The 10,000-nt window shown below is 31.9% G+C and overlaps 1 long non-coding RNA gene across 2 annotated transcripts in view; it reads left to right on the top strand.

Moving 5' to 3' along the window:
• LOC136828808 (uncharacterized) overlaps nt 1-10,000 on the top strand; it is an 855,933-nt gene that overhangs the window by 576,913 nt on the left and 269,020 nt on the right. For both annotated transcript variants that reach the window (XR_010850235.1, XR_010850234.1), the window contains exon 12: nt 6,409-6,555. This is a non-coding gene — a long non-coding RNA (uncharacterized lncRNA). The remainder of the gene's footprint in view (nt 1-6,408; nt 6,556-10,000) is intronic.

The following is a 10,000-nucleotide window of genomic DNA, read 5'->3' as shown; positions in this document are numbered from 1 at the left end:
GCTTGATTATCGGCGAGTCACTTTTACTATTAGGAAAACTATTTAAGGACTTAGAACATCCAATTAGTGTACGATTATTGTATAAATATGTATATATACACACATACATACATACATACATACATACACGAACACATACTGTCCAGTATCCATAATTTCCTGTAAGGGGATAATTATCATATAAATGTTTGTCATGCTAACATATCAACGTGAGAAATCTTACTCTCCCTGATATCTACTGTAATTGCACATGGGTAAAGATACTGTGAACGCTACTGGTAATATAGATATTAACCATGAATAGAAAGTTAATATGATTGGGATCGATAAGGCATGTGAAGCGTGCAAGTTACAAGACGTAAAGATATCTAGTAAAGAACTGAACTGAAGGAATCGTGCATTTTCTGTCTTATTTTCCCTGCCTGTATCCTCTACGTGCGTTGAATTTACAAAACCATTTAATTCCCTTCAAAAATATAAATGCAAGAATCCTATGTGCCGAAAAAATATTTCAAATCTTAACCCATTCCCGGATTTTCTGGCAAGTGTCAGGAGCATACAATAGGCATTAATAACATCAGGGTTGGAAATTAATATGCGTTTTGGTATTTCATCTCCTTGAGGGAGTTCTCTTGTAAAAGCAAGATGATTGCTTTCCAATGGGGAATAAGAAACATCAAATATAACTAACACTCTGCCTTGGGCTGGTGTATGAGAATAATTAACGCTTCAGATGCAGAGCAGAATTCCTTGTGCTTTCAAGTTTCATTAAATAAATAGTTTGCTTTTCGTATACATACAAATATATATATATATATATATATATATATATATATATATATATATATATATATATATATATATATATATATATATATATATATATATATATATATATATATATATATATATATATATATATATATATACGTGGGTCGGTCGGCTAATTAGTTATTACTTACTTGATTGGATTTATATTGCCTTGCTTTACCTAAGACCCACGTAAATCTGTCAGTTAAGGCGAAAATTAAACTCTAAAGGACAGATGCTGAATAGATTAGGGCGCCAGCTGAAAACTAGTTTAACAAAGAATAGAGGTTTATTTCATAGTCCCATGAATTATTTCAGCAAACTTACTGGAAAACTAGTTTCAACAAAAGTAAAATAAAAGGAAATGGATTCTTTACAGGAGCTAACAGCAGCTCAAAATATTAGTCCTAATCAGTACACAAATACCCCATTGCTAAATAGACATGATCGCAACAGATTAATCGCTCAAACGCTTTATAAGGCAGTGGAATGCAGTGAACGTCAAAATGAGGCTTCTTGGCACTGATGATGTGGATTCTTCTCCAGGCAAGAGGATTTTGTTCAAGCCCAGGCTTACACACTCCTGGAAAAGACGTACCCAGATAACAGTCCTGCACTACAGAAACTCTCACTAGCATTTACTTAATCACAAGGGGATGAATCTTATATCAAGAAGAGTACTTTTAACACCATGGAGGAGACGTTACCTGATTTCACTAGACAACAATAATTGTGCTTAATAGATGACTTCATAAATTGGATATGTTTTACTAGGATTTCTGAGTCAGTGGCTGTTTAAGAGAGGAAAATTTGAACAAGGAAAATGAGAGTTTCAGTTGAAGGGAAAGGGAACTGGGAGTAATTGTCAAAATCAGACTTACCGCTGGGTGAGCTAATGCAGTGATCAGTTGCATAAGATTCCTTGCCTGTCTGGAGTAACAATTTTCTCCCTCATGTTGAACAAAGGGGGAGAGAGACAAAGCGAGCTCAGAGAGAGAGAGGGCTTGCATGCCTGCTCCTAGGATGTCTGCTGAGAAAGTCTGTTGATGCTGGGGCAGCTTCTGGCTTCTTGCTTTAAACTCCTTCTACCCAGGGTTGGGCCTGAAATGACAATAGACTCGCCAGTACACAGGATAAATAAGACTAAGCTGTAGGAACAGTGCCTCTGAGGTCTGTCCTAGCAAAATCCATCCCTGATTTATGGCCCCCCAAGCTAAAATTCTTGCCCGTTGGCTGGGAGTGTACTTATTTTGAAAACAAACCCTGGGTTCCCGCCTAACTTCACAGGCGGGCAGCCTGCGTGGTCTGCCCCTTTACGCTAATAAAGTTTAATTTATTATTCTAGTAAGAAGCAAGGAAGGGAGGTCGAACAGCGAATATTTATAATAATATAAATTTATGTATGTATATATATACTTACACATACTGTATATATATATATATATATATATATATATATATATATATATATATATATATATATATATATATATATATATATATATTATTAGCAGTGTTTCTGAACGAAGAGGAAAAGAGGGAGAATGACAGGCATTTTCGGTACACGGTAGTCTTTAGGTCTAGCAAAGTACCTGTACATCGTCACTAGTTGTAATCAGGTAAGAAGAAACTGAAGCGCAATTTAATCTAAATGCAAAACAGTTCAAACTTCGCTCAACCACAACTCGTAGGACACCAAAGGCTTCTGAAACTAGAAGTCTTACAATAGTCCTACATATTCTCAGCTCTCGAAGGCTCTAAGGGAGTTAGTTTTCCAACTGTTTTTTTTTTCTCTCTCTCTCTCTCAGTCCTCTGAGGATAATGTACTGTAGTTCCCAAGTAACGGGCTTATCTAAGGTTGTGGAAACAAAATATGCCTGAACATAAAGTTTGAAGTCTTTGTTGACCTAGGAAAAATTATTGGAATTCTTAGCTAAGAACTGAAGACAAGGAATCGTTAGAGAATGCGTGGTTACACCATTCCTAACATGCAAACCAAGCTGTACTGAAAGAAACACATTGATTGGCTGATTAGGTGTAATACACAATATTCAAAGGCATATTATTTCTGCAAGTCAAAAGTAGATAAGATTTATTTCAAAGTACTGCCAAGACATTCAAAAACAGCAAATTCATCCTTATTCAGAGATTAGGAACAAAAAAGAAAAGTACTTATTTAGCTGCTTCTCTGTATTAGTGATACACAACCACATACATAATTTTACACATATATATGTATATATATATATATATATATATATATATATATACATATATATATATATATATATATATATTATATATTACAATTTTTTATTACAATTTTGCGCAATAGCAAGTAGCTGAGAGCTTATTTTTAAAAATATTAATCAGTACCGACAGAATATAACAAGATGTAAATGTGACAAAGTACTGAGTGATATTAACAAAAATTTATAGGGCTATATATCGATCGCGAGAGAGAGAGAGAGAGAGAGAGAGAGAGAGAGAGAGAGAGAGAGAGAGAGAGAATGCTGTTATCTTATTTTTAGGTGGCCCAATTTCCCGCAAAATGGAATTGTTGGAAGAGTAATAAAAGAAAAAGGATGTAAAAACACTGGTAACACAAGAATTAACTGTTTTACCCAAGCAGTTTATTTTGAACCGGTTGGAAGAGTACAGAGCTTTTTCACCCTGGGAGTAAACTCCCAAGTATTCAGTTTGTCTGGGAGGGAGGAGGGTTGGAAGAGGTTTAGTGGAACGGAAGAAGGGTTGAGACAGAATCGGCTAAACGTAGCAAAGGGAAAGGGGAAGAATTCTCCTGAGCCAGAGGGGAAAATAGTAAACGAGAGGGTAAATAGTAAACATGTAAACTCCACATAGGATGAATTTTCGTGTTTTTTCTCACCACTTGAAATCAAGTATTTTCTCGAGCTTACCTTAAAAACTATTGTGATGTTTTTTTACAAGCTTTCAAAACTGATGTTTATCTTAAGTATTTAAACTGGTGATCATTTTCATATAATTGATTATAATGGCCTACTCAGGGAATATGACTAATTGCTATTATTATTATTATTATTATTATTATTATTATTATTATTATTATTATTATTATTATTATTATTATTATTCTGTTATCTTACGTAAATGTCAATAGGATGTACGATTAATGAAAAAAATGTATCCACAGTCATTCCTTTTGATTTCCATATCAGTTATTTGCCTGGATTTTCAACATGTTCGTTTAGAGTTTAACATACAGGTGTCTTTTAATCTGTTCAATTGTTTCTTATATAAATGAACTCGTACTCGACCTTCAGCATTTTATGGTGATAAATAAATTCCGCTTAACCTACTTAGTCACAGAAGTTAAAAACAATGAATATACAAAACGGTGAAATAAAAATTAAGCAAAGAGAGATACCAGTATCAGCAGTTTTAAGGGATCTCCTGGCTCACTATTCAGGAAGTTCATGCGATGGCAATTTAATCTGGCAAAGCCCTACTGCTAATGGGTTCCTTAATAAAAGGATTACTATTATCGTTGGCATTCATGAACAAACTTAATGTCACTTGTTCTACCTTTCCTCTATTTTATTTTTGTTACGACGGAGCAACGAATAAATGCTTACCAACACAATAATACTATACTTGTGCAGTGTGTAATGGAGCTCAGATGTATATATATATATATATATATATATATATATATATATATATATATATATATATATATATATATATATATATATATATATATATATATATATTATATATATATATATATATATATATATATATATATATATATATATATATATATATATATATATATATATATATATATATATATATGTATGTATATAAATCTCTCTACTCTCTTTATATATATATATATATATATATATATATATATATATATATATATATATATATATATATATATATTATATATATATATATATATATATATATATATATATATATACCGAAGGGGTCCGTTTTTAGTTATATAAGTCCACCGTCCCGTAGGTCGATCTGCAAACCTGTTAATTCGACCCCACGGGGTGATATTTTTGTTGAATACATCTTCGTAACTTGAGAAGAATTGTGCTGCTCGCTTGAAAGTTTTTTTTTTTTTTTTTTGTAAAGTTAAAAGTAACAATGTCAGCATATTGTTAGTTAGCATTAACTTGGTCATTATTTCTGCTCCTTCACCTACTGAACAAACTTACTGGTCTCATTAGACTCAGGTCACTTGGGGCGTGAGTGTTACAACACTTATGTTGCCTGCACTTTCTCCTGCATTGGTGTATTACTTATTAAATTATGGCCGTACGTTAAAAAAAAAAACATTCAAACAGGATGTTTCATTTTTGCCAGATCAACTTTTAATGAAATATATATTTACCCTTCATTTTTATCGAATGTTATTACGTGTTATTGATTGTTATATTATGTATCTAGACAGTAAGTGCACTTTTATATTCATGTCCTGTAAACGAATTTCCTTTCGTGTTTCTCTTGTAGATGACTTGGAATTCAAAACAAATATTCATTTGCATGTTATACCGTATTATTGATTGTTATAATCACGTATGTAGAGAGCGCATGCGTTCTAATTTTCAAGACATATAAATGATTTTCCTTCTGTGTTTCTCATATATATATATACATATATATATATATATATATATATATATATGTATGTATAACTGGGACTTCAAAACAAATATTCATTTGAAACGTGAAAGTTGTTTCTTAAGAATGTATAATTGTGCAAACATATTATTGTTTCCAACTGTGACACTGGAATCCTGAGTTATTTTCTATGAAAATCTTTTTGGGCAGCACAGAGTGAACTATCCTTACTCAGGAACAGAAGGAATTATATTCATGTTTTTTAAGCTAACCGATTGCATATTTGTAACCACTGTCGTTTAGACACTTCGTTTTTCGTTCTAGTTCATTTCACAGAATTTTATTTGACTGGCACCTCTGAAATGTTGGCTCGGTTCATGTTTATCCTTTTTGTAATTTTTCAAAATATTTTTTTCAACCTACTTCCAAAGCTTAGTTGCTTATTACCTATAAACAGAAAAATCGGATTTGGATTGAGTTTCCTTGCTATGTGATGTTTTTGAAACTAGCATTTCTCTTTTTGCAAAGTGTTTTATCCTGTAAAGAAAATGGTGAACTATTTCAACATCACAGAAAATCATAAGTTTGATTTTGTAATAAGGTTAATATAACGAAGAATAATGCTTTTGCAAATATTCCTCTTGCAATGTCCCCTTGAAGTTTGATATTTGGACGAATGTTTCCTGAGCTCTACTCCGCTAAAATCAAATTTCTCTTAATCCTTTGCGTACCTTTTGAAAGTATTAAAACTTTAATGCATCATCCTTCCTGATGTCTTCCAATGATATAATCTCAGAAGTGTTAAAAGCAAAGACTTGGTTTTTTTTCTTGCTTGGAACCTTAATGCAGCAGGCATTGCGGCCAACAGTATTAATGGCTTTGATGCATTCAGATTGCAGAAGTTTCCACCGGATCTTAGAATATTTTTCATTGTATGTGTGCTGATAGATAACCCTCTCGTTTCCCTTTTTTCAGACATCATCATTTGGGCACGTTGGCATCTAAAAAACGATTCTACTAGTTCCTCTCGCCATGCCCAGGAATCTACTTGAAAATCTGGATCCGTTTGAAACAAGGCAGGGGATGCAAATGACAGAACATCACAGCATTTAAACATCTGAGGTATGTCAGAATTAAAATATCCTTAATGAGAAACTCATTTGTGTTTTTCCACTTTATTTTCTTTGCAACGCCAACTTTTAGTCCGTGTACCATTGCCTGCAAAACACTGTGATCAAAGTACTCGTGAAAACTGTATGCTTTAACAACGAATTTAATTTCGCTTGGGGTCACTTTCGATTTTGTGGTTTGGTGATGTTTTCATTTATCTACAAATGTCACTACGCTTTAGAACGCGACACAGACAGCAGTATTAACTTCATGTCAATGAACCTAGCTTAGGGAATCATTTATGTTTTTCACAATCTTCAATAATCCAGTGATGGCTCTTAGCCGTCACGTCTGATTCTTCTACTTGTGGTGTTCGACGCAGGAAAGATGATATTGACTATGAATTTCAACGCAGTGAATATTGATTATAAAGATAAAGTAAAAAAAAAAAGTGAAAAAACTGAATAGGTGTTTGTAGGTATGTAAATTCCTTGGAAGATGATTTTGGCGTTATACAAAGTGTGTAGAGATGCAAGTGCATCAATACTGAATATCTTGAGCAGTATTTCATTAATGGATTAGCTCCCTGAGATGTGGTTAGTCTTTGGTCTGCTTACTGTGATTGACACATAGAGAGAGAGAGAGAGAGAGAAAGAGAGAGAGAGAGAGAGAGAGAGAGTTTTAATTCCCTGACAGCTATGAATACTTGAAGACTGGAAGGCCCTCCTAACGTGCTAATTATTTACCTGTCCCGTAGATAAACGTATTTATACAATATCTTTAAGAAGTTATCACGGCATAATATTGAAAATAAATCGAGATTATTATATATATATATATATATATATATATATATATATATATATATATATATATATATATATATATATAATGTATATATTATGTATATATATATATATATATATATATATATATATATATATATATATATATATATATATATATATATTATATAATGTATATATATGTATATATATATAATATAATTATATATATATGTGTGTGTGTATATATATATATATATATATATATATATATATATATATATATATATATATATATATATATATAACTGAATACAAAGAATTGATCATTAGTCGTCTGGAACAGAACGATGAAGCGTGCTTTGCCAAGGACAGAATGAGATAAGAGAACAAAAAAAAAAAAACATGAAAAGCAGTAAGGGAGTTTCTAAGCTCGATAGATAAGTCTTAGCAAAGAACGTACGTATATAAAACGTGAATGTCACCAATTCCAAAAGTTATGTTTTCAAGAAATAGCACGGTTCCCGTTACAGAACAGCACTGAAAGATTTCCTGTATAAAGGACACTGAAAATGCAAATTCTCTTATCAAGTAAATTAGCTTTCGATAAAGAAATCATATCTAAAATTATGTCCAATGTTTGACTTATATAATGTTTAATGTTTTGCGTAATTACAGTGGGGAAAATATATATATAAAAAAGCAAAATGTTACAAACATTAATTTCTCGTCAGACACGCATCTTGCGATGGTGTGTGAAGTGTTGAGAAAATTCAGAAGACGGAAAATTATGAGAGATGGAATTTTCCGGAGTGAGAAAAAATATGAAAGCCAGAGAATTGGTGCGATGATGGATTGCTTGCAACGTTGAAAGAAATTGCCTTCATGCAGTGTGCGGTAAAGACTAAAACCAAGACTGTGGTGAATGGTGTTGATGTTAGAGACATTATATCATTATATATATATATATATATATATATATATATATATATATATATATATATATATATATATATATATATATATATATATATATATATATATATATATATATATATATATATATATATATATATATATATATATATATATATATATATATATATATATATATATATATATATATATATATATATATATATATATATATATATATATATATATATATATATATATATATATATATGTATATATATATATATATATATATATATATATATATATATATATATATATATATATATATATATATATATATATATATATATATATATATATATATATATATATATATATATATATATGTGTGTGTGTGTGTGTGTGTGTGTGTGTGTGTGTGTGTGTGTGTGTGTGTGTGAATTTTCAAAGCTCGCTCTAATTCGGGAATATCACAAAAGGGGAAGTATAACTGATAAACGGTTCAGTATCTGGGAGACTCGAACGTCCGACAGTACACATCGACGACTTTCCGTGACGCCGGTAACCACTAAGCTGTTAAGAGAGGTATAAGTTCATACCGACTTCTCAGTATATATTCCCGTCGAATGCAGGATTTTACACTTTGAGCCGATATCAACTCACCTCCACAAGACCACCGATTGGTACGTTCGACGTAGCTATTTTTAAATTTTTATCACATACACAGTGCATTCGGCGCTATATGTACGGCAGAGTCGGTATCAACGCATACTTCTCTTAAAAGCGGAGTGGTTATCGACAGCCGCTCGAGTCTCCCTGGTACCGAATCTTTATCAGTTGTAATTCTCCCTCGGTGATATTCCCAAAGTAAAGTGAACTGGATATTAAATGATATTTGTAGCTAGTTTAATGATCAAGTTCACAAGGGATGGACGAGAGTTTTAAGTTCTGCAAATATTTTTACAAATACATTTCGTCTTTCTGAACAAGAGTACAACTGTGGATCCTTCTGTTGATAACTGTTTTTGTATTTCATACACACACACACACACACACACACACATATATATATATATATATATATATATATATATATATATATATATATATATATATATATATATATATATATATATATATATATATATATATATATATATATATATAATATAATTTATTATTTATATTTTGCCAAGTGTTACCACTAAAATCGTACAAAGTCATACAGACATTTTTGCAGCTCTATCAATAGTTTGTTTTATCTGTTGAGAAGTTTAGGTCAGACTGTTGTGGTTTCTAATCGTACATATTTGGAAACTTCTTGTACTGTATGAAAGGGCTCAAAACTGCGATATAAGCATGGGGATGCACCCTAGCTATAGTCAAAGCAACAAGGTCAGTCAAAAATTGGTCCCTCCCCCATCGGCTTACTTGCGGATTGTGGAGGCCCTTTCCTTCGGCTCTGTCTGACCAGTCATAAGCAGAAGCCAAGGAAATAAGGCACTCAGTGCCTCAACACTTGCCATCACTCTGTAGCCAATGGTTTCTGTTGTGCATTTTGTGTGAATGTGGGTTGTGCTGGTAGTTCTCTACTCTCATCAGTTCCTCGTTGGTCGAGACGGTAGAGTTGTCGGCTAGCACTCGCTAGGTCCGAGTTCGATTCTCCAGCCGGCTAATGAGGAATTAGAGGAATTTATTTCTGGTGATAAATTCATTTCTCGCTATAATGTGGTTTGGATTCCACAATAAGCTGT

Source organism: Macrobrachium rosenbergii, chromosome 43 (assembly GCF_040412425.1).
Source record: "Macrobrachium rosenbergii isolate ZJJX-2024 chromosome 43, ASM4041242v1, whole genome shotgun sequence".
Classification (NCBI taxonomy): Eukaryota; Metazoa; Arthropoda; class Malacostraca; order Decapoda; family Palaemonidae; genus Macrobrachium; species Macrobrachium rosenbergii.
Note: the sequence above shows the minus strand (reverse complement) of the source record. Positions and strands in the feature narration are given on the sequence as shown.